Source organism: Lycium ferocissimum, chromosome 1, assembly GCF_029784015.1.
Source record: "Lycium ferocissimum isolate CSIRO_LF1 chromosome 1, AGI_CSIRO_Lferr_CH_V1, whole genome shotgun sequence".
NCBI classification, from domain to species: Eukaryota; Viridiplantae; Streptophyta; class Magnoliopsida; order Solanales; family Solanaceae; genus Lycium; species Lycium ferocissimum.
In genome coordinates this window covers 14,685,159-14,709,241 of record NC_081342.1, presented here as the reverse complement: position 1 = coordinate 14,709,241, position 24,083 = coordinate 14,685,159, and the positions used below count along the sequence as shown (strand labels likewise).

Below are 24,083 nucleotides of genomic sequence, written 5' to 3'. Positions count from 1 at the left end.
AATGAGGAATAAAAGTATGATTTAGCTATATGGCTCACTTTGATGTAAATGTGAAAGTATGATAAGAGGTGCCCGGGTGGGTTAGCACTGGGTGCCCGTCGCGGCCCTCCAGTTGGGTCGTGACACCAACTCCTGGAAATTATTTTCCACAACAGCTCCTCTGTCCAAGGCCACATTAGCAAGATAGTCAGCCATCCTATTTCCTTCCCTGAAAATGTGCTGAACCACCACAGTTTTATTTCCAATCAGCCTCCAGACTTCCTCAATCATGTTGACAAACTGCCAAGGTACTTCCCAAACTCTTTTAATGATGTTCATTAAGAAAAGAGAATCTGTTTCTATCACAATATTTTTCTGCCAGATTATTCTGCAAGTATCTAAGTGCTTGCAAAATTGCCATGGCTTCTGCTTCAATAGTCGTACTCAAAGGGTGACCATCTCTTGTGCTTGTGCCTGAATCAAATTACCCATCTCATCCCTCACACAAAAACCCCATGAACTTCTCCCACGATTACCTCTAGATGCACCATCGGTATTTACTTTAACTCATCCCATTTCAGGAGCCTTCCACCACACTGGAATGATTTTAGTCGGCTGAGTGTGACTTTCCAATAATTCCACTACCTTACTCCATTTGTAAGGGGCATATCTAAAGTTTCCCCTTCTTACCTTCATGAACATTATTAGCGTATGCATCACCTGATAAATTAACTTTGTAATTGACATTTTCCTTTCATGTCTTAAGGTATTTCTTATTTTCCAAATCTCCCAAATTATAATTGCTGGAACAACCTTATAGATGTATTTAACTTCCGACTGGACTAGTAGATCCCACCATTTGTGTATTACTTGAGTAATATGCAAATTTTGAATATCTATACCAACAGGCTTACAAAAGTGCTCCCAAATGTTCTGAGCATCAGGTGCATGTAAGAAAACATGATTTATATCTTCAGTATCAGGATTCTGGCAACAATAACATCTTGATGGGAATTGATGTCCCCATTTTTTGAGTTTATCATCCAAAGGCAACTTAAATTTTCAAATCCTCCACATAAAGAAAGAAATTTTGATAGGCAACCCTTTAATCCACATCTGCCTATAAAGTTCACTAGGTTCTTTCCTTTGTCTAAGAAGTTGAAAAGCTGAACCTACGAAAAACTTCCCCCTAGATTCCATTTTCCAAAAAGCTTTGTCAACTTCACTGTGCTCCACTGAAGGAGCAATATGTTCAACAATGTGATTAGCTAGATCTTCAGGGAGAAGTTCTCTAATCAGGCCCTCATTCCACTGCCCCTCCTCTGCTACATCTTTGACTAGTATCACAGTTGGATCCATTCAAACTCAACTGGGATAATATGATATAATGCTCCTAATTCTGTCCAGTTATCCATCCAGAAGTAAGAATTACCTTGTTGAATCTTCCACCAAATCTCCTGCTTAATTTCTTCTCTACCTTAAGCATTTTCTTCCATACATATGTCCCTGTATTCTTCTGAGGTGTTAACACTGCATGAAATTTCTTTAAGTATTTATTAGTCATGAATGTCCTCCATAAGGATTGCTTGGTTCTCATATTCCACTATAATTTTGCAAATAGGGCCTTAGACACATCCTGCATACTTCTGAATCCCATTCCCCCTTCATCTTGTGGGTGACACAAAGTTGTCCAGGTAGACCAATGTTTACTAGAATTTCCCACAGAGTTACTCCAGAAAAACTTAGCAAAAAGCCTATGAATCTGAGCTAGAACTCCAGCAGGTGGATCACAGGCTGATAAGAGATGTATGGGCATGCTTTGTAACACATGCTTGATCAGAGTAGTCCTCCCTCCTACAGATAGAAGTTTTCCAGTCCATGAGCTCAGTCTGTTTTGTACCTTCTCTATTAGCTCCTGGTAAAACACATATTGTCTTCTACCATAATAAATGGGCACCCCCAAATAAGTGAATGGAAACTCTTTTCCAGGGATTTGAGTCACATTGTACACCAACTCAGAAATAACCTGTGTTACTGAGTGATGCATAAAGACAACACTCTTTCCCTTGTTGACCTTCTGTCCACTCACCTCCTCATATCCTGTTAAAGTATCCATGATCAATCTCATTGATTGTTCATTAGCAGATTTGAAAATAATAAAATCATCAGCGGTGTGGAAAATCGACCTGTTTTTTTTTAATACAAAAATTAGATCAATCTGTTTTCTTCATCGCGGAGCTATTATCGGAAAAAACATTGATCTGATTTTTGATCGACGGAAATGTGGAGAAATCGATCTAGTTTTTGCGTCGGTGAAACTATTACGGGAAAAAATGGCTATAAGATCTGCAAAATACCATTTCTAGCCACTCTCATTTTTTTTTTTCATAAATAAATTTTGAAAAGGAAATAGATACAATTCTTCAGGATCGAGTACATCTGAAAGCAACTCCTCCATTAGAAAACTGTGGAGATACATACCCTGTGCTTAATTGCAATCTCTGCAAATTTTACTTTACTATTTTTTTTGTTGTTTCCTTTTTTTTTATTTTTTTTATTTATATTTAGTTATTGTTGGATGTTGGATGATTTACTTAATAATAAAATAGTGACGGGGCCCCAGTGACCTTGATTTTTTTTTTTTAAAAGGAAATGGAGGACAAAAGTATTTTTTAGTAGATGAACATAGAAATGCCATTGCCAATGATGTGGATATGATGTGGCTTTAATATTTCTGACGTGGCTATGGTGTGTCATTCATGCCAAAGCAAGTGAGGAACACGCTGTGACAGAGGGGTTTAAAATATCTGTTTTGAACAAGTTCAAGGGTCTAGATGAAACCTCGTGGAGTACAAACACCGAGATGACAAATCTGGACAAGTAAAAGGATCTTCCAAGCTATTCCGCCTTAAAGTAATGATTAGCGTAAACATTGAAGTTGACCATCAGGAAAACACGAGATCACATGTTTCGTGCATAGCTTTTCTTTTGACTTAAAGAGGTACCGTCAAATCTCTCTATAATTGTCATTCATCATAACGACATTTCACTATAACGTCTTGATTTTCTTCGAAACCGATCTTTCATGTTATATTTTACTTCTTTATAACAGCATTCTACCTATAACAGCTGTGGCATTCATTATAGCGATACACTCTTTGTAAAATTATATCTCTATAATAGTCATACTCAAATAATTTATACTACTATACTAAAAGCACGAATGACCTTAGAAATGTTGATTAAATTTTTTGCCTTTCATTAAAAGACTCTACAATAGACAAAATTGTCATTTACTATTTTTATTAAATTATTATTACTTATGAAATCCTAATATTTAGGAATTTGAAATATATATTGTTTGGGACAAGTAGGAATTACGTTTTCTCTTCCTTATATTTGCCGACGGTAAAACGAATTATGTCTCCTAGAACATTAGGTTTTCACATTCTATAAGCAACTTTAAATTTGATTCTATTATTTTTTTATTCCTATAGGTTTAGTACTTCCGTTTTTTTTTTTTTAACAATGATCGAGCACTGCTTTATTGTTTGTTTTAATTTTATATAATTTATTGGTCTTCAGGATAATGAGTATTCACTCGATTCTTTGTGAATTTTGTTTCAGGTGAATACTAAAATCATCGCCTTCTACTGATGGAGGTTGGCCTCGATCAAATAATTGCGATGTAGATTAGTTGATTACGTAAAATATCGATTTAGTGGCAAAACTATCGATTTGAGTTTTCTTCCAGCGCAAATTTCAGGTTGTCATCTTCTACCCTACCATACTCTTTTTTGTTATTGTTAATAATTTGTTATAAGTAGTTGTGTTATATTATTATGCTCATATATAATGTAGTTCGTTTTTCCTATAATTACCTTATTCTTTAGAGTGTATTTTCTTGTACCAATACCAACATAATTTTGACTTATGATATAAGTGCATTTAGTTTTGCTCCTTATAATTGTTAGTGTCAAGGAGGTGAGTTATCATGTTCCTCTTTAATTATAGGGAAAAGGGTCAAATTTACCCTCCAAGTATGATTTATAGTTTAAATTTGTCCTCCGTCAAAGTTTGGGGTCAAATTTGCCCCTTCCGTCAGCATACTTATTAAAATTGCTCTTATTATGAATGGAAGTGTGACTAGGACTCCTCATCCGTCCACATAGGCGCCATGTGTAAATAAATTTATTTTTTCTTTAAATCATGTGTGTAAGTGTAAAAACATAAATGGTTCTCCTTAGAGAATTAGTTGCAGAGTAAGACTAATAACTGATTGGTGTTAGAAAACAAAATTTTACTTATATCTATAAATTAAAAACGAAAAAGGGCCAAAATTAACTTTGAAAAATAAATATCCATCTAAAAGTTATACTTTAGGGCCAATTATATATCCCGTATAAGTAATTATATACCTTAAGAAGGTATAAGCCCTTCAAAATTATTTTACCTCAAATAATTTTTACTCACTAAAATAACTCAATCCGACCAATTTTTTTTTTCCAAAGAAAAATAATAAATTATTTTTATATTTTTTTGGAAAAATTATCCGTATTATTTTTTATAAAAAAAAATTTATCGACTTGAAGTTATTTTAGGATAAAAAAATTATTTGAGGGTAAAATAATTTTGACCACTTAGAGAATTAGTTGCAGAGTAATTGACCCCATAACAAGATAATCAGGTGATAATAGAAAGATAACGCTTATAAATAACTATTTTTCAAAAGCTTATATCTATAAATTAAAAATAAAAGGGCTTGGAAGATGTGTCCATGAAGGGAGAAACAGCCCAGCAATTTAATTCCACTTTGCAACTTTCATTATTTTAGAACCACCTAATTTTTTTTTTTTTTTTGCCTTCTCTTTAATCTTGTTTTCACGCTTGTGCTGGCCGGACCTACCCTCGCCAGTAAACGTCAATGGCAACCACAAACCTCGACTCCAACGAAGCTTCACCACGACGGACCTCACCCCATTTTTCCTCCTTCGTCACCTGCCAAGAACTCTGCGAGCGACCAGCCGCTGTGAGACCACCAAATCTCGTCGGAAATTATCACCATGCCGGTGAACATGGACAAATCGAAGCAATGAAAGTGTGTACAGAAGGAAACTGTAGTAGTAACGTCGAAAACGAAAACAGTATTACTAGTATTAGTGGTGGTGATGGACAATTGGGTGGAAGGGTAGTGGCTGTGGTGGGAGTGAAGAGTTGCTGAGGTGGGCTTTGGTAAGTTTGCTCAGCCTGAAGATCATGACATGTCCCTGATCTATATTCTAGTAAAAATTATGCCAAAAGTTGAACAATCTGATATAAGAATTAAGAAGACCCATTATGTTTTTACACTAACACTAACATGATTTAAAGGAAAAATAAACTTATTTACACACATGGCGCCTATGTGGACGGATGAGGAGTCTTAGTCACACTTTCATCCATAATAAGCAAGAATTTTAACAAGATCTTTGTGGAAGAGCAAAATTGTACCCAAACTTTGATTTTAGCAAATTTAAACTATAAACCATATTTGGAGGGTAAATTTGACCATTTTCCCTTAATTATAACCCTAATACTTAGGATCATACTCCTTTTTGTTATTATTAATTTGTTACAAGTAATTGTGTTATATTATTATGCTCATATATGTAGTCCGTTGTTCCGTTATTAGAGTGTATTTTTGTGTGTCAATACCAACATAATTTTGACTTATGATATAATGGCGAAATTTTGTTCGACATTTAATTTGGGTCCTTAATTGTTAGAGTGTTAGGGAGGTGAGTTATCACGTTCCTCTTTAATTATAACCCTAAATATTATTGACTTTGAAATCAACTAAAATTTTGAATACTAAATCTTTCCTTATTTGAACTAAGTAAAAATCATTAATATTCAGAAATTCAAAATCAAGCAAGATTTTTACTTAAATAGTTTTTTCCTTATTTTTTCATAGTTCTCTGCACAAGATGTTGGGAGAGTCGTTCAGGATCCAGCCAAGCGTTAGAGAGGATTTCAACCAACAACAAGAAGTTAAGAAGCTTTTAGACCAAATTTATAAGACAATATAAAAATACCTAAACCTATTAAAATGTGGTCTAATTAATAATTACCTATCATTTTCTATGTTAGAACTAAACTTACAGGTTCTAACGACTTTCAGCTTCTTCGAAATGTTTCTCCTAAATCTATTAACATGGAGGAGTGTATGGGAATTGCAGCAAGGAAAAAACAACCTTTGAAGGTGATACCAAAAAGAGCTTGAAATTAATTAAAAGTGTTTTTATAATATTTCTCAAGATGTAGTATTGGTTTGGTTGAAGGTCTTTGAAGATTGGTAGTTGATATGGACAAGTTCGAATTTATGTATAAAAAATGGGTCACGTGAACACATGGTCACCCGACTAAATTCGGTATATTATGTATATAATTCTTAAAATATATCTAATATTAACTGAAAAAACACATGGTCAAATTAGATTGAGTGGAGCACTGATTAAGCGCTAGGTTTAATCCCTTAAGGTCGTGGGATCAACCCAACTAAATGCACTTCCTTTTTTTTTTTTTTTTTAATTTTATTTAAAATGGTGAACCCATCCTCTTAAAATCCGGTATTCGCCGCTGGATATGGATCTGTTTACAACATCTCTAGAAGTTCTTGAGAAGATGTCGTTGAAAAGGTTTTATGTAAATGTTCCAAAATTTAAATTAGACTGAGTGGAGCACTGGTTAAGCGCTAGGTTTAATCCCTTAAGGTCGTGGGATCAAACCCAACTAAATGCACTTCCTTTTATTTATTTTTTAATTTTTTTTTAAATGATAAATCCATCCTCTTAAAACTCGAATTCGCCTCTGGATATGAATCTGTGTACAACATCTCTAGAAGTTCTTCAGAAGATGTCGTTGAAAAGGTTTTATGTAAATGTTTCAAATTTTAGGTGTTTGACTAAAAAAATGTGTTTTAGATAGCAGCATAAATAATTAATCTCTCTCTTAATATCGTGTAGGAGTTTGTAAAGTAGGGATTCTTGCTAGTTGCTACCAATTAGGATTCGTTATAGGTTCAGAGTTCTATTGACAACTAAGTTTATCAACGTGTCTCTAATAGATATAAATATAAATATAAATATGTAAATAAATTTAATTAATAATAACTTAAAATTTAGGAATTTGAAATCAATCAAATTTTACTTATAACGTTGTATTTTTATCATTAGACAAATGTTGTATAAATTTTAATGCTAATTGTTAATTTCCTTGTATATAATTTTAGTTAATTGACGCTATACACACGTGCAACACACGTACGCTAAACTAGTGTATAATAATATTTTGCAAGAAATATATTACAGTATGTATAAAAATAAAACATTAAAACATTTATGGTAATCATCATTAATGTCATACACATAGTAAATTTCAAGCACGAATTTCTAAAAGGATAAAAATTATATTTCTCATAGTAATCTGATTTAGTCTTGCAAAATTTCAAAATTAATTCAAGTGTTATATTATCACTAAGAGGCCGGGATTTATGAAACAACCTACAATCATAAAATTCTTACGTCAAACTTGAAATATTTAAGTTTTTCAATTAAATTGAAATGCATATGTTCCTTAGATTTTTATTCTTTATTGGTATAGTACAACTAATTATGGATTTATTAGTATTTTCAATTTTTAATTAATGAAATATGAAAATTAATTGAGCTTTTAAAATTAACAAGTATTTTGTTTTTATTTATAATATCAAAAGTAGAAAAAAATATTTTTTTGGCTTACTTTTGGTTATAACAGTTAAATGAGATTTAAACATCAAATGTCTGTATACATACATAACAACTCCTCACTATACCAGTCATGAAACTTTCGGACAAACGCTGCCATTATATAGAGGTTTGACTGTAGATATATTTATATGTTAAATTGACACGAAAGAAAAGAAATTCAATTAAAGGATGTATTTTATTTCGATTGAAAAACCTCTATAATATATTTGTTGTGTGTTGCGCTGATAAAGTATACATCGTTTTATAGAATACCATCTAATTTTTCTTGGAGAAATTCAACTTGGTCATGAAAGTGATAAGAAGAGAACAAATTTATATTATAATGAAACAGATCATATAAAAATCACAAATGGTTGTGGTTGTTGGATATTTAGGTAAAACGTAAAACTTCTTGTCTTTAACGGTCTTCTTTACAATTTTATTCCTCCTGCTAACTTGGTAAACTAGTAAAGAAAGAAAAATAGAAATATTTTTGGACATCTATAAATGGTAGGTAAATTAGTACAATCATTATTCATAAAGAATAAAACTTGATAAAGGGGCGTAATGATATTTCTTTTGATTAAATTCTTCCATATCGGGTAATCATTGACCCGATTAATTCAAATTTAGTGCAGTGTAAGGCTCATTTTAATGAGAAATGTTACATACCAAGAACTTTTTCATTTGCCATGCTTGTGGTGCTTAATGATCTCACCAACGGTAGGAATTTCACCCAGTAGTCGATTTTACATGTGTTATTTAAGTTATATTCAATTTCTCAAAGTATTTAATTTTGTACCAAGTGTTAGCAAAGTTCAGACAAAAGCATTGTTGCTTCTTCTTCGCCTCCTTCTCAGTTTGCTTCTTTCTCCTTGGTTGTTGTACATAAAGGGGATCAAGTACTAAAAGTCCAACTATTCGATAATTAAGCATGCTGATGAAAATAAAACGTTAAGTTGATCTCAGCAGAGGCGAGTCTAGGACTTAAACTCTTGAGGTTCAACCTTTTAAATTTTTTAGCATTGAACCATTATATTTTTAAAGTTATGGGTTCATATCTACTATTTATAATAAATTTAGTAAATTTTTAAATATAAATTTGTATACCGCATCGAAAGTTTGGGGTTCAATTGAACCCCAAATTATAATGCTCCATCCGCCCCTGGATCTCAGAGCACCTGAGTTTCAGAAAGGAACCAAAAGCACCATCGCAATGGTTACTCTAATTGTGTCTGACTTTGTAATATGTAGGGATCTAGTAGTTGCCTTGGTTTACCCAACTTTCACCTGGCTTGCGGGGTTCGAATCCCCACATTGTAATCCCCTTCCCCTACCACCTATGTAATAAACAGTTTAAAAAAAAAAAAAAAAACTTTGTAGTATCAGTTAATAAACTATTTAAAAGGAACAAACTTGAGCTAAAGTAAGTACTGAGCATAGATGTGCATAAGGGGAAAATGCTTCCGGTATGCTCGGGGAATATCTTTCAACTTCAATCTTGGGCTATGCCAGCTTAAAATTTTTGGGTCTAAATTAAAGTTAGACTTGGTAGTTCAAAATACTTCAAATGTACAAGTCTAAGTGTCTGAACTTGCAAACTGTCAAGTCTAACTTCAAACTTAAATCTCGTATAGACATTTTTGTTTCCTCTTAAGCCTAATTTGGCATCAATAGCACATCCCTAATGTCTCAAAAACACTTAGGCCGGACTTTCTACCTGTCCATAACTCGTATGACGTAAATCTAACTAGTTTCGTTGACATACGATTAAGAACATAGGCAAAAGGAATCAGCAATGCATCTCCCTGGTAGAAAATCGGCAATTTTACTTGCGCCATTATAGATCTTACCGTTTTGATAAACATTCTGTTTGAGACAATGAAATCAAAATGAAATCCTAGTAAAGAAAATCCAAGGAAAGAAAGCAAAGAAATTAGAAAATAAATAAATAAGGGGAATACATGACAAAATTAACAAAGAAGGGAAAATCTGCTAAGCTCGTCGGTGACGAGTGCGACGGGGACGGAATTATGGGGAAGGAGATTGGGGATGGGAATTTGCCTAATGTTGCATATATATATATATATATACACATGAAATCGTAAGAGGGATTAGAAACCCTGACCGAGATTTCAAGCGTGATTTTTTCCATAAACCTTACAGAGTAGGGGTGTTCATGGTTCGGTTTGATTCGATTTTTGGTTAAAACCAAACCAAACCAATTAAGGCGGGTTCTTTAATGTTCAAACCAAACCAAACCATTATAGTATAAATTCTAACAGTTTCAGTTTTGTCGATTTGGTTTCGTTTTTACGGATTTTAAGGATGTATTTTAAAATGCAAAGAAATTGATACAAATAAAGTAAAAGAAATGGAAATGAGATACAACAACAATAGGAGACACACAACCGAAAATACAAGCAGATACTACACAAATTTGCCTTATCATGTTTGTTAAAAAAACTAGCTCTTAGCTTCATTCCGAAATCCTAAGATACTTATTGTAGTCAATTCCTTGTACGAATAACAGTGGAACATATGGGGGATAATGAAATGAGGGTGAGGACTAATGAGAGCTAAAGCAATGTGCTATCATAACACTAAAATAGTAAATTGGTCTGCGCTTCGCGCGGTTGCAAAAGGACTTCACATAATCTTTTTCTTATTCTTGATCATTCAAATTAAATAATAAATTTTTATTTGCAACAATAGAACTTATATTTCAAAAATGAAGAAACAAATTAAAATAATAACATAATCTTATGAAAAAATAAAGTACCATAACAGTTAGAGACGGATCCAGAATTTATTTTTAACGGGTTCAGCTTTTAAAATTCTTAGGATTGTACTCAATTGTATTGTTAGATTATGGATTCAAATTTGATACTTCTTTGAAGTGTACAAGCAAATACTACACAAATTTGCCTCATCATGTTTGTTAAAAAAACAAGCTCTTAGCTTCATTTCGAAATCCTAAGATAATTATTGTAGTCAATTCCACGTACGAATAATAGTGGAACATATGGGGGATAATGAAATGAGGGTGATGACTGATGAGAGCTAAAGCAATGCGCTGCTATAACACTAAACTAGTAAATTGGTCCACGCTTCGCGCGGTTGCAAAAAACTTTACGTAAGTTACAAAATAATCTTTTTCTTATTCTTGAACATTCAAATTAAATAATCAATTTTTATTTGCAGCAATAGAACTGATATTTCAAAAATGAAGAAAAAATTAAAATAATAACATATTCTTATGAAAAAATAAAGTACCATAACAGTCAGAAACGGATACAGAATTTATTTTTAACGGGTTCAACTTTCAAAATTCTTAGGATTGTACTCATTGTATTGTTAGATTATTATATATCTATATCTATATTATTATAAAAGCATGAATATAAATGTTAGTTGACCAAAATATCCTTTAAATATTAAACGACTTTTATACCCTTAATAACCATTAATCCTACTTTCTTTGGACATCTAAAACCTAAAAGCACGTTACTAATATTCCTTTGGGACATAGTCCTACTACTGTTAGGAACTAACTATTTCATTAAAGTTGATTAGAAATTTATTCTATTTAAGCTATAAAATCACTATGAACAAATTAATGAAAGAAGGCATGAGATCTTAGCTTTTAACAAAACTAAACCTTTTTTCCAGAGGGAAGGCATGAGATCTTAGCTTTTAACAAAACTAAACCTTTTTTCCAGAGGGAATGACGGGAGAAAATTCATGCGATGGATATATCACATAATCCTTTTATATATAGTGGTAACATTTTTAATTTAAAGTGTACATAATGTTGTCACCTAACTAAAAACAATTAACATAAGGCACTAGCCGTATAGTTGTTGTTTATAGTGGTACTCCGATATTTTAGGGATAATAATTGTATTGGCATTCTATTCTTTATTTGAGTTGGGTTCAAACTCCTTTGTTTTAGACAGTAGATGTTAGAATTTTATCTAACTTTCTATTTTCTTAGTTGATTTCAAACTCCTTTATGTTAGCCACTATTATTAAAGTATAAAAATATTATCATTTATAGGTATTTCAGTCATAGACGATAGACAAGTAAATTTCACTAGTTGTTATTAAACTTAGAGTTTATCACGTAAAAGTCACTTTTCTATTTTGAAGTGTCATGTCATATTTTTGATACAAAATATAAGAATTCAAAGGAGATTTACTATGTAGTTAACTTGCCAAAGTTGGATGACATTTACGTAATAAAAGATAGACAAGTAATTTTTTATGATAAATTTTAAGTTGGATGATTTTTACATAACAAAAAAGAAAAAATGTTATTTTTTTGATAAACTTTAAGTCATATGACTTTTACAAAACCAAAAATGGAAAAGTACTTTTTTGTGTGGTAAACTTTAAGTTGGATGACTTTTATATAAAAAATAATAATAAAAAAGTGACTTTTTTTGTGATAAACTCATCGTTGAATGACCATCAGTTAGGATAGTTTTGGGAAAACCAATACGGATATGCTTAAATAAAAATAGGAGGATGAGAAAAACAGGAATAGCTATCCTAAAATCAATTGATTATCGTTTGCAAGTCGGAAGCATGGGGTGCAGATTGGTGAATTGATATATACTTATTTATTGATTGTTTGGATGCAATTTTTTTTTTGTATGTACTTGGTTTTTCTTAATAGAAAATATTATTATATTTTATTTTTGTGATCAACTTAATTTTTTAAAAAAAATTAATAACTAATATTCTTAAAACTGATTGATATTAATTTTGTTTAGTGATGATTTTCAATACTTTTGTATCTTTAAATGACAATAAATAGACATATGATTACTTAATCTATAATATTGGATTATCTTAGTCGTAACATGTTTTCTTTATGGGGAAAAAGAAAAAAAAATCGAAAACAGCAATTTCAAAGAAGTATTAAGTAGATAGAATCCTATATTATAGTAATATTTTTGTAACTCATAAACTATATATATATATATATATAAAATTACAAATATATTGTCGAATATTCTTTACTATGATTGAGATTGATTGGGGACAACGTGCAACTGCACGTTTATATATATATATATATATATATATATATATATATATATATATATATATATATATATATATATATATATATATATATATATATATAATTGTGAATTCAGATGAACGCGTAGAAGAAAGGCTGCATCCGCCTTGATAACAGCATCACACTAATTATTTCTTCACATAAAAAATATTATTTCTAAAAAAAATTAAAAAATGTTGTCCTCTAGTTTTCATCATTATATTAAACTTCACTAAGTTCTTAATTCTACATGAACTTACTCGTTTTGCTATTATACCATTTTGTTGTAAATGTATATATGTAGGTAATATATTTTTGCACATTTAATATATGTGGTAAATTAAATATAATTGTCTTCAAACGATTTCCTTAATCTAAGAATAACAGAATAAAAAGACAAATTGAAAAGCAACAAATTAAGGAAAGTAATAAGAATTAGTACTTAATTAATAAAACACAAAACTTGGCCACAAGTTGGCGTAGATGAGGGAAACCCCATTTTACTCCAAATTTTGTGCAAAATTTTCTTCCTCTTTCTTTTATATTTTCTTACCATCCCAATACATCCATGATCCATACACATCCTATAAATTTATCATAGATAGTATTATACAAAGGAGTCCTTACAAAAAGAGAAGAAGAGGAAGAGATCATAGAACTCTATAAGCTCTTTTGTTAACTTTATTGAACATAAAGTACAAGAACAAAAAATGTCCATGGAATTTTAGATACACTCTTCTCCGCTACCTGATCAAACTCATCTCTAACTTTCTCACCGTGTTTTATCGATATCTCATTTTCATCTATTTACTGCGAGAGCGAACTGCTAAGACGGGCTTCTGGAAAACGATGATGAATTTTTGCATGACACTTTTTTTTTATCTTCTTGCTAATCCTTTGAAGAGGATTGTGTGCTTCAAAGCGATTGCTACTGGCGCTGTATTTATAGGTTTGAAGCTTTGGTTTTTGTTTTTTTTAATGGGTCTAATTGCTGCAATTATATTGATACTAATGATCAAAGTAATGAGATATTATTGGAGAGGAAACGTGGGTATTAAAAAGGAGACAATAAGTTAATACTCATGAGGAGTGGAGAAAGGACGTGGGTACTGCAAATCAAATCAATGATACTCTTAATAATAGGGAATGAACAAATAAGGTGTATTTAATAAAAAAAATTCCAGATTTTCTAGACATCATATAAGGAGAAAATGCCAAAAAATTGAGAAAAATGATAAATACCAATGGAGGCCATAGAGAGGTGCTACATCACCTTATCTATGCCTAACTTTATATTATATATAGATATGAAATGTGAACCTGAGAGCAATCAATTATAATAACGAAAATAGCAACCTTTGCCTTTGAGGAGCATTCTAGGACACTTAAGGGCTAGGGTGAATAAATGAGCCAGACTTTTTTTTTTTCTTCTCATTATTTGAATTAGTATTGGATTTGGAATGGCCGAAGATTATGAAGAAGTAGATAAAATTTAGTTAATGTGTGTGTACATATATATAATATTTTATATTTGTATATATTTATCGGTTTGGTTTGATTTGGTTTTCTTTTGGTTTAACACCAAACCAAACCAAAGGTTATCGTTTTTTTTTTTTAATTAAAATCAAACCAACTCAAACCTAGCCGGTTTTCGGTTTTTTAAGTCGGTTTACCGGTTCGGATCGGTTTTTCGGTCTCATTTGAACACCTCTGCTTACAGGAAGTTTATACAAATACAGTTATACACACATTTCATACCGATTTTATACATACACAAAATTGTGAGCGAAATTCTAAGCCTGACCGAGTTTCGAAGTATGATTTCATATACGTTTTGAAAGAAAACTCCTGCTATGTTTGGTAAATGAAAATGTCTTACCACTTTTGATAAATATGAGTCTTATTTTGTAATTATTTTTTTATACCCTTTATGGATTTGCTAAAGTGGGGGTGGGCTTGGTCTAGCTTATTAGTAGAATGGGCTAGGATTAGTAATTGAGAATTGAGTTGGTTTTGGGCTTTGGGAGCTAGAGACGTCACGGTTGGGCTTGCAAATGGGTTAGAAGTAGTTTGGATTTCTATTTTCATATTTGTAAACATAATAATTAAAACAGTTAATTAAAGGAATTTTTACATGTTGTAGCTAACTATAAGAGATATTTAAGAATACTAACTATACTTTTAAATAAATTACAATCCGTAGCTATATTGTGTATTTAATTTACCACTCATAGCTATATTGTAATTACCCTTCTCCCGCATCCAAAGTATTCTCATCTCTCCCTCTCTTCTCCTCCACTCCCGTTCTCTCCCTCACCCATCTCTCTCTCTCTCTCTCTCTCTCTCTCTCTCTCTCTCTCTCTCTCCGTTTTCACCATTAATGCCCCGTCGGTGTTGGTGTATTTGCCGGCGAGCCATGACGCAACAGGCCAAGAGCAAAGACAATCATAGGAGGCGATAGGCAACTCTGTCGCGTCAATAGCAGCGTAAACACCACGCCGCCATTGAAGAAGAAGACCTAGATGATGATGTTTTTCTCGAAGAAGACCTAGACAAGGACGATCAACTCCGTCGCATCAACAGATGCACAAACAGCACGCCGCCATTGAAGAAGAAGACCTAGGCGACAATGTTTTTTCTCGAAGAAGACCTAGACGACGATGTATTTGAGTGTATTCATCGATCTGAGTATATTTGCTCAATTTTCAAAGGAACTTTTACATCTCTGGCCGGAATTCAAGGCTTCTTCTTCTTCTTGTATCTCTAATCTGAGTGTATTTTTTTTCTTATATCTTCAGATCTGGATGTATTCATCATTTTTTTAGAGTAAATATTTGAGTGTATTTACTCAATTTCTAGAGGAACTTTTACATCTGTAGCCGGAATCCATGACTTTTTATTCTTCTTGTATCTCAGATCTGAGTGTATTTGAATGTATTCGTCATTCTTTTGAGTGTAAATATAAAGTATATGTATTTGGCTGATTGAAATTTTGGGCAAACTAGATGTATTTGACTGTATGTGTTGTTTGAATGATCTATACACATATGTATTTGGCTGACAATATTTTAAAACTATGTATTTGAATACACCTGAATACACGCAATACTGTGTATTTGAATACACTTAAATACACGCAAAAAAGTCAAACAATAGCTATGAAATGTAATTAAGAAAAAAATAGCTACGGTTGGTTAGAAGTCTAGAAACTATAGCTATTTATGTAAGTTACCCAAAGGATAAATAATTACTTGGCATAGCTACCTCTAAGAGGTAATTATCGATAATGACTACCCTTTAATTTATTTATTTATATTTAGAAGCTACAGTAATTTTGTAAATTACCATTCATAGCTATACCAAAATACATTAGGTTTGTGGCTTGTATTTCTCCCTCATTCCTCTCTTCTCCCTCACCTCTCTCTCTCTCTCTCTCTCCGTTCCCTCTCTCTCCCTTAGCCTGATCTTCCGTCTCCGCCGGTCATCTTCTACGGCAGAGCTCTAGCGGAGCCCAACCAAACAACCGTCTCTCTCTCTCTCTGTTCCCTTCTCTCATCTCCACACATCACATCTGGCCGGAAACTTCTTCCTCCACCACTACTTTTCACCCTTAAACATCGTCGCCACTCACCATTAGATCCAGATCTGAAATCACGATGTTGCGATCAATCCATTACCGGTGACAAAAACAATAGAGGAGGAAGATCGGAGGCGTCACCGGATCTGGATCTGACGGAGATGCAGGAAATCCATGGCCTCTTCCTCCACCACCGTTTCATTCAAATCCATGGCTTCTTCCTCCACAGTCTGCTGAAATTTAATACGATAATACATCAAAAATATGTATATGTGAAAGTATTTTTCTTTGAATGATTTTAAATACAGGTGTATATGAATCAGTTGTTTTTGTGCATTAAAATACAGGTATATATCAATAATGGCTGAATACATATGTATTTATATATGTATATGATTGTATTTTAATTTGATTGAATTAAATACATGTGTATTTTAAATTAAATGCATTTGAATCATATGAATTTGAATGAATCATAGATGCTGAGTTAAATGAATCATGGATGAATACATATGTATTTGAACATGGTTGAATACATATGTGTTGTTTGACTAAAAAATATACATACATGTGTATCTGACTTATTTATATACAATAGAAACTTGCACATTCAATGTATTTCAATTTGGCTACAATCTAACAATTTCTGCGTGTATCCGAATACAGTCGAATACACACAAATAATGCGCCTGTTGCTCCAAATAGTAGCTAAGAAATGTAATTTTAGAAAAGGTAGCTACAATATTACGTCTCGCATTTTTGTACGTTGAGTTCGTCGAGTACTAGTTGTCCTAGTCTTGGGAAGCGGGACTAATTTTTTGAGGTTACGAGGATAGACATGTCCATCTTGAGTACTTAAGAGAGTAAAAATCATGTTTAGTAAGCTTTGGGAAGGTCTACGACTTGTCGAATCGGTTTTTTAAGTTTACGGCGAAAGTTTAGCAGAGTTCACTTTAAGGCGCAATACGTGGCTCCGCACACCACACGCGAGCCGTTGCATCATGTCCGAGAGACGCAGAACATGCACAGAGATGGTGACAGGAATTTTAATGATCAAGCAAGGTCTGCGACATGACATGCGACTCTCAGACAGTGTCTGCGATGCCACAGACCTCGCCACAGATGATGTCGGTACAGAATTTTCTAGACTACTATAAAAGGACCCACTTCGACCCTCAATCATTTAGTCACCATTTTTGGACCTAAACACTTCCAAAACTCTCTCAACAAGTCCTCTTATGATCTAAGACCAAAATCAAGGGCAAACCAAGTGATTTTAACATAAAGAATTCCATGATCATCATTAGATTGTTTTTTCCCTTGTTGTGTTGAATTTGGAGACTTCTTGGAAGTGAAGTAATTTTGAATCTAGAGTTATCCTTGTGATTGAAGGTAAGTTATCACTCCATCTTCATGTTTATAGTATTATTTTTCCTTTACACAACTTATGGGAAGGAGAAAATATGAAAGTAAAGTTCACGTTGTGCTAGAACTTGTTCTTAGCTATGTTTGAGTTATGAACTGTTCTAGACTTGATATGGTTGTGATGTTGTTGGGCTGGTTTATGTAAATAAAGTTGCATTATGAAGTTTTTGGATTGTTAAGTGAGTTATGAAGATGGAAAAAAGCTAGTGAAGAGTTTGTTGTACCGAAACATGTATAGGATTGAGTAGAACAAGCTACATGAATCTTATGCACATAAGATGTTCGACAAAATATCTAAATGAGTTTTGTTATAAGTTATGAACCCATCGTTGATATGGATAATTCGTTTACTGTAGATAATCATTCATAGAGCATACGAGGACTCGTGGGATCCGTATATTTAAGGAGACAAGGTATGTTAAGGCTGTCCCCTTTCTTTCTTATGGCATGATCATATTGATACAAACCTACACAAATGTCCTTTATAATGACCCTATTCCTAGAAATACTAGAAGCTTATGGCTCTTGATGTTCTTATGACATTATTGATATTTGTCCCATGATTATTGATCTTGATTTATGGTTATTGATCTCATTTATTATTGTTGATCTCATCTTATGGTCATTTTTCCTTCAAGGTGAGATATGTTCAAGATGATAGATCCATAATGATAATCGGGGGTTTACCGACCTTACGTCACTCCGATAGAGTCATAGCTTTTCTTTGAGCTCTCATGCTTGCTTTATCTATATGTATGTATTTTCTCACATCGAGCCGCGCTATAGTCGGCCGGGCAGGTACTTAGATGTGTATACCACTGCAGTGGACAAGTTATGATATTATCCCAGATGCGGGATGAGGATGATGACATGATGATAACACCGAGCCTATACGGCCGGGTACGGTATTATATATGTATGTATGATTTTTTTTTTTTTTTAAAAAGCTAAGCATGCATGACATCCGCCTTAAGAGGCATTCAAAGGTATAGATCGATCTTATTTATCTTATGTTATCTTCATATTTTTATTATGTTGTTACTCATGCCTTACATACTTGGTACATTCGTACTGGCGTCCTTTTGTTTGTGGACGCTGCATTCATGCCCGCAGGTAGATAGGGAGACGGATCAGACCCTTAGGCTTCTTCCTCAGCGTTTGTACAGGAGCGCTTCATTTGTTTCGGAGTTGCAGTTCTGTTGGTATGATTCTTTTGTGTATATATGGGCATGGCAGGGTACTCTCCCATCCTTATTATGTTATGCACTCTATGTAGAGGCTCGTAAAACGTACGTGTACAACTAGTTGTCCTATGACCTCCCTCGGTCCATATTTCGTTATAGCTTTTGGATAACTTTGTCGGCTTGTATACGGGCACACGATACGATGACGTACATATGTATATATCTCTTGTACGTGTCCCTTACGTTTATGACATCTATTAGTTAGCATTATGGCCCACTCAGGTATGATTATGAGGTGCATGTATGTCATGGGGTGCTCGGTACGTTAGCTTCGGGAGCCCGTCATGGCCCCCGGGTTGGGTCGTGACATACAGTTCGAAAGCAAGTATTAAAAAGTAGTTATTTATATAAGTTGCCCAAATAATATTATGTTAATAATCCAAATTTGGGCCCGTGCACAGCATGGGCTAATCACCTCTAGTCTTAATAATAAGAGTATAGAGATAAATACTTTTAGTAAATAAGTGACGTAAAGTAAAATAATGATAGAGAAAATAACAATAAATGTAAGTGCGATAGTGTTTCGCTAATAAGAGAAATGCTTAAATATTTTTTTAGAAAATGCGAATATGATTAGTGCAATATAACAAGATCAATTTTATGACAAGAAAAAATTAACTTACTTGATTAAGACAAAAAAAAAAAAAAAAAAAAAAAGTAAATGCCTGAGTGAAATGATTTTTTTTCAAAATAGATAAATAAAAAGGTGATAATAATAATAATAAAATAATAATTACAAAGAAATTGATCAGAAAAATAATATAGTCAATATTTTAATGAAATGAAGCCCAAAGAAATGAATTAGAAGGAAATATGGAAAAAATTGGATATCAATATATAGACCAATCTTTAATTGCTTTGATTTATCTTCGTCTACCTCAACACTTTTGAAACTAACCACAAGATCAAGTAGAATCACCTTATCCACACAAAACCTGCACTTTGACAGATTTGCTTATAATTGTTGCTCCCTAACACATTAAAAACTATCTTCAAGTGTCCCATAGGCTCTTTTAAAGATTTTGAAAAAAATTAAAATATCATTAAAATAGAAGATAACAAATCCATGAAAATCCTTAAAGATATGGTTTATTAACCTTATGAAAGTACTAGGCGCATTGGTTAATCCAAACGACACCGTGCCACTTATACAAATCATATTTAGTTTTGAAAGTCGTTTTCCACTTATCCCTAGGATTCATTCTAATTGGTGACATATATCTTCTATTCAAATCAAATTTAAAGAATATTTGAGAGTCACGCAACTGATCAAGCATATCATCTAAACGGGGAATAGGATGGTGATACTTTATCGTTAATTGTTTATGGCGTGACAGTCCATGTACATCCTTTAAGTTCCATCCTTTGTTGTCACTAATAGCATAAGCATAGAGCATAGATTGATTCTTTCTCTCAATAATCCCTTATCAAGCAGCTCTTCTACATGCGTTTGCAGTTTCTTTGTCTCCTCGGGGTTGCTCCTCTAAGCAGGCCTCTTTGGAAGTATAGATGCACGCACAAAATCAATTTGATGGTTTATTCCTCATAAAAAAAATGTCCAAAATCCTGCAAAAATTTAGAAACGACCCTAATCAAAGAAAATGTTAAGTTGTTATAGTTTACTAAAACTTCCTTAGAGGTAAGCAACACTATGAGCAATAAGAGGTATTCAAGTATGTTGTAGGCTATGCATCCACCAAATAATGTATGAGGGACCCGGTTGTATACCAGCTCCCTTGTGCAATGCAGTAAGTAAAGAATGCACTATTTTTACCGTGAAAAACTTCTTGCTCGAGGGATTAAAAACCACGACCTACCCCAGTAGGATTTCAACTCCACTACATGAGCAACTTCAGATTACAAACCTATTGTAAGCTAGGAACTAACTCCCATAATCCCTTAACCCTTACAATAGTAGCAACCTAGGAACTAACTCCTGTAGTCCCTCCACCTTTGCAATACACCGATTGCAAACACCTCCACTTGACTACCTCTAGCCAAGGAAACTAAAGTTGACTAACTCTAGCCAAACCCAACTGATACACCTTAGACTACACACTAGCTAAGGGTACCACTTAATTGATTAAAAGGTAAACTGCCTAATAACTACTAAGAATTTGAAATACCTATAACAAATTCTTGTAAAAGAAGAGTAGGTTTACGAGTTAAAGCATATAAAACAAAGCTTAAAACAAACTAAGAGAATAAAAGCATCTTCGAGTTGGAAACGTATCCTTCGCTTTTGATTAACTTTTTGTTGAACATTGAGTATCTTGTGACGTGCCGCACCTTTTGAGTGATTTTTAGGTTTTCCAAGTGATACACAATATGTTGCAACATGTTGTATATATAGTGGGAAGCATGTGGGATGAATAGCGACCACTCATTCAATATTTGACCTAAAGCATGGGCCAGCTCAACTGCTGTACTTGTGCAGTGAATAGCTCTACTTTATAGCTATCTCTGCTTAATGTGCAAGGTACACAGAGAGCAGATCGTAGACCAGGTCTCTATCTGGTTCTGAATCAGTTTGACAATCATGAAAAAACGAATGCACTTGAGCTTATCAATTTCCCCTTTTTTGATGATGATAAACTTACAGACGATGTTTCCCTTGAGAACCAGCTTCCCAATGGTCCCCCTGCAAAGCAGACCATTATTTTCAAGACCCTTGTAACATGTTAGCAACAACAACAAAACAAGAAAGATTTCCAACTGGAAGACTAGATCACCACATTATCAGTACATTTCAATCCTCCAGTTCTTTCCCCTCGACTTTAGCCCATTCATTTCAACACTATATAAACCTCTCAATATCTTCCCCCTTTGGGCATCATCAAAAAAATCTCTCAATACCGAGTCACCGGAGTAGATACCAGTGAGAGCAAGCTAGCAAAAAGGTGTAGTAACATAGTAATCACAATATAGATAGTAGTTGAAATAGTAAAATCATATGTTGAATGAACTACTATTGTACCAACAGGAAAAGATAGGGAAGTAGATCATCACATAGCAGCACAGAACTAGAGAACAAGGAAAAGAAAGGACAGAGACTGGGAAGAGTTTGCTTAGGAATGGGTTACTGGGAATGATTTAGATCGTGAAGAATCCCGTCAATTCTATCAATAATTTCACCCTGATCCTGAAGCATTTGGTGCCGGAGTTCTTCCACTCTTGCTTTCAGCTGATCCTTCAGGAAAGCATTCTCATCCTTTAGTTGCTTAATTTCAAATTTTCTACCTTTAGGGCTTTGGTCAGGACAAAGATGGTGGAACCCGTTCCTTCGCCGACACATTCACAATCTTCTAGATCGCCATCGAGAATGTGTTCTCTCGTTTTTCCAAGGTTGCTTTTCCAGCTCTTACGTTGAAATGCCCCATTTTTGTCGTTAAGAAACCATAGGATGACCAGGTTCATTTTCCCGAATGCACACTGCTTTGATCATTTGTCCGGTCATGATGGCTGGTAGATTGATCGGTTCAAAGGCTGATAGAGCTTTCATGAGAACCAAATGTGCCAGAATGACGATATCACTTCCTCCAGTTCTTGGTATGAGTACTTTGTCCACAAATTCAAAGACCAGTTGATAAACAGGCTTGATCTCTCTTTTGAAGAGTTTTTTCGAAGTCGACAATCCATTCTTAATAATCACATTTTTAAGGAGGTGGAAGCTCCAAATACATCCCTTACACCTCTATAGTCGCTACTCTCCCGTAATTTCCAGTCATTGATTCATTCAAAACAAAATCACCATATTTAATGTTAGTGGCCGGTATTATTAAGGTGACATAGGTTTGCACACAGTTCATCCACTTCAGTTTCGTATACGCGATGAGCTGGTAGAGTAAAAAGATGAGTCCAATTTTAAAATTCCAACATTTCCAACAATTCTTTCATGCCAGTCTCCTCCCCTGGCTTGTATCGATCATCATTCCAAAAAGAACTTTTTGATTCCAAAAGTATGAGTTTGATGTTGATAGGTATGAGTTTTTAGCACTATTAATGGAGTAGTTTTGTTGACTTGAGTAGAACAACTCAGATAGAGATGTGGATTTTCCCTAAGTTCTGCGATTACAGGCTCCAAGAGAAATAGAGTCGCTGGTATTTTGGTTTGAGGAGGTTGGATCATATGAGGATGATGACACAGGAACCATTTTACTTTGGTTAGAGAGCAGTTTGTCACACTAGGCAGTATTTAGCAGTAGGAAAGAGGTGTGAAGCGATGTGAACCAGAGAAGGCATTATGTAAAAGAGAAAGATTGATGGTGATAAAGCAAGAGAGCCTATAGTTGCTGTTAAGGTTGTCATGACGATCGCTTCGTAGCAGATATAAAGAGAAGGGGTATTGGTTCGTAATCAAGCGCCGATCCAGGGATTCATTTTTTTTTTTTTAAAGTGGGAGACACTTGACCGACTTGGTACTATAAGTAGTTAAGAAAACATATAAAAGTGCTGAGAGAACTACTAACCTGAGTCATAGGGAGATCGGGTCTCTAAAATATTGACAGTTTTGAGCATCAATTCTGAAAACTTTTTCATGCGCTGTACTGCACTTCCCATGTGTGCATAACCCCTTTTCTGTCGTATCCACCTTTTTATCCAGTATTTTCACATTCTGCTTTTGTATCTTGCTTATCTTCTTTCTTGCTTCCCTTGGAGTGATTAAATTTTGAACTACAGATTATGATATTGAAATGTGTCCATTCCATTAGATGACAAGGACACACATCCTGACATGAAGGCTTTGAGGAGAGACTTCTCAAGTTAACTCAGGAGATTAATTCACTATTTCCTTTCTTCTCTCTCTCCCTCGTTTCACACACGATGTCGTTGTTTGGATTTGGAACCCAAACCAAAGGGGTCCCTTATAATTATAGAAGGGATGGATCAAGTTCCTTTTCGCCCAAATAGGCAGCTCATTCCCTTTCTCCTTCTGGGGTCCTTTCTTTTGAGAGCTAGTTTCTTTTGTACCCAAAATTACTCTCCTTGTGATAAACTCTCTGTTTCTCTTAACCGATTCA

The 24,083-nt window shown here is 33.7% G+C and overlaps 1 protein-coding gene across 1 annotated transcript in view; it reads right to left on the bottom strand.

The window, feature by feature from the left end:
* Positions 1-23,823, bottom strand: part of LOC132049475 (nuclear transport factor 2-like) — a 53,608-nt gene extending 29,785 nt beyond the window's left edge. Inside the window, exon 1 of the mRNA XM_059440313.1 lies at positions 23,812-23,823. The gene's annotated coding sequence lies outside the window, so the exon portion shown is untranslated. The remainder of the gene's footprint in view (positions 1-23,811) is intronic.
* Between the last annotated feature and the right edge of the window lie 260 nt (positions 23,824-24,083).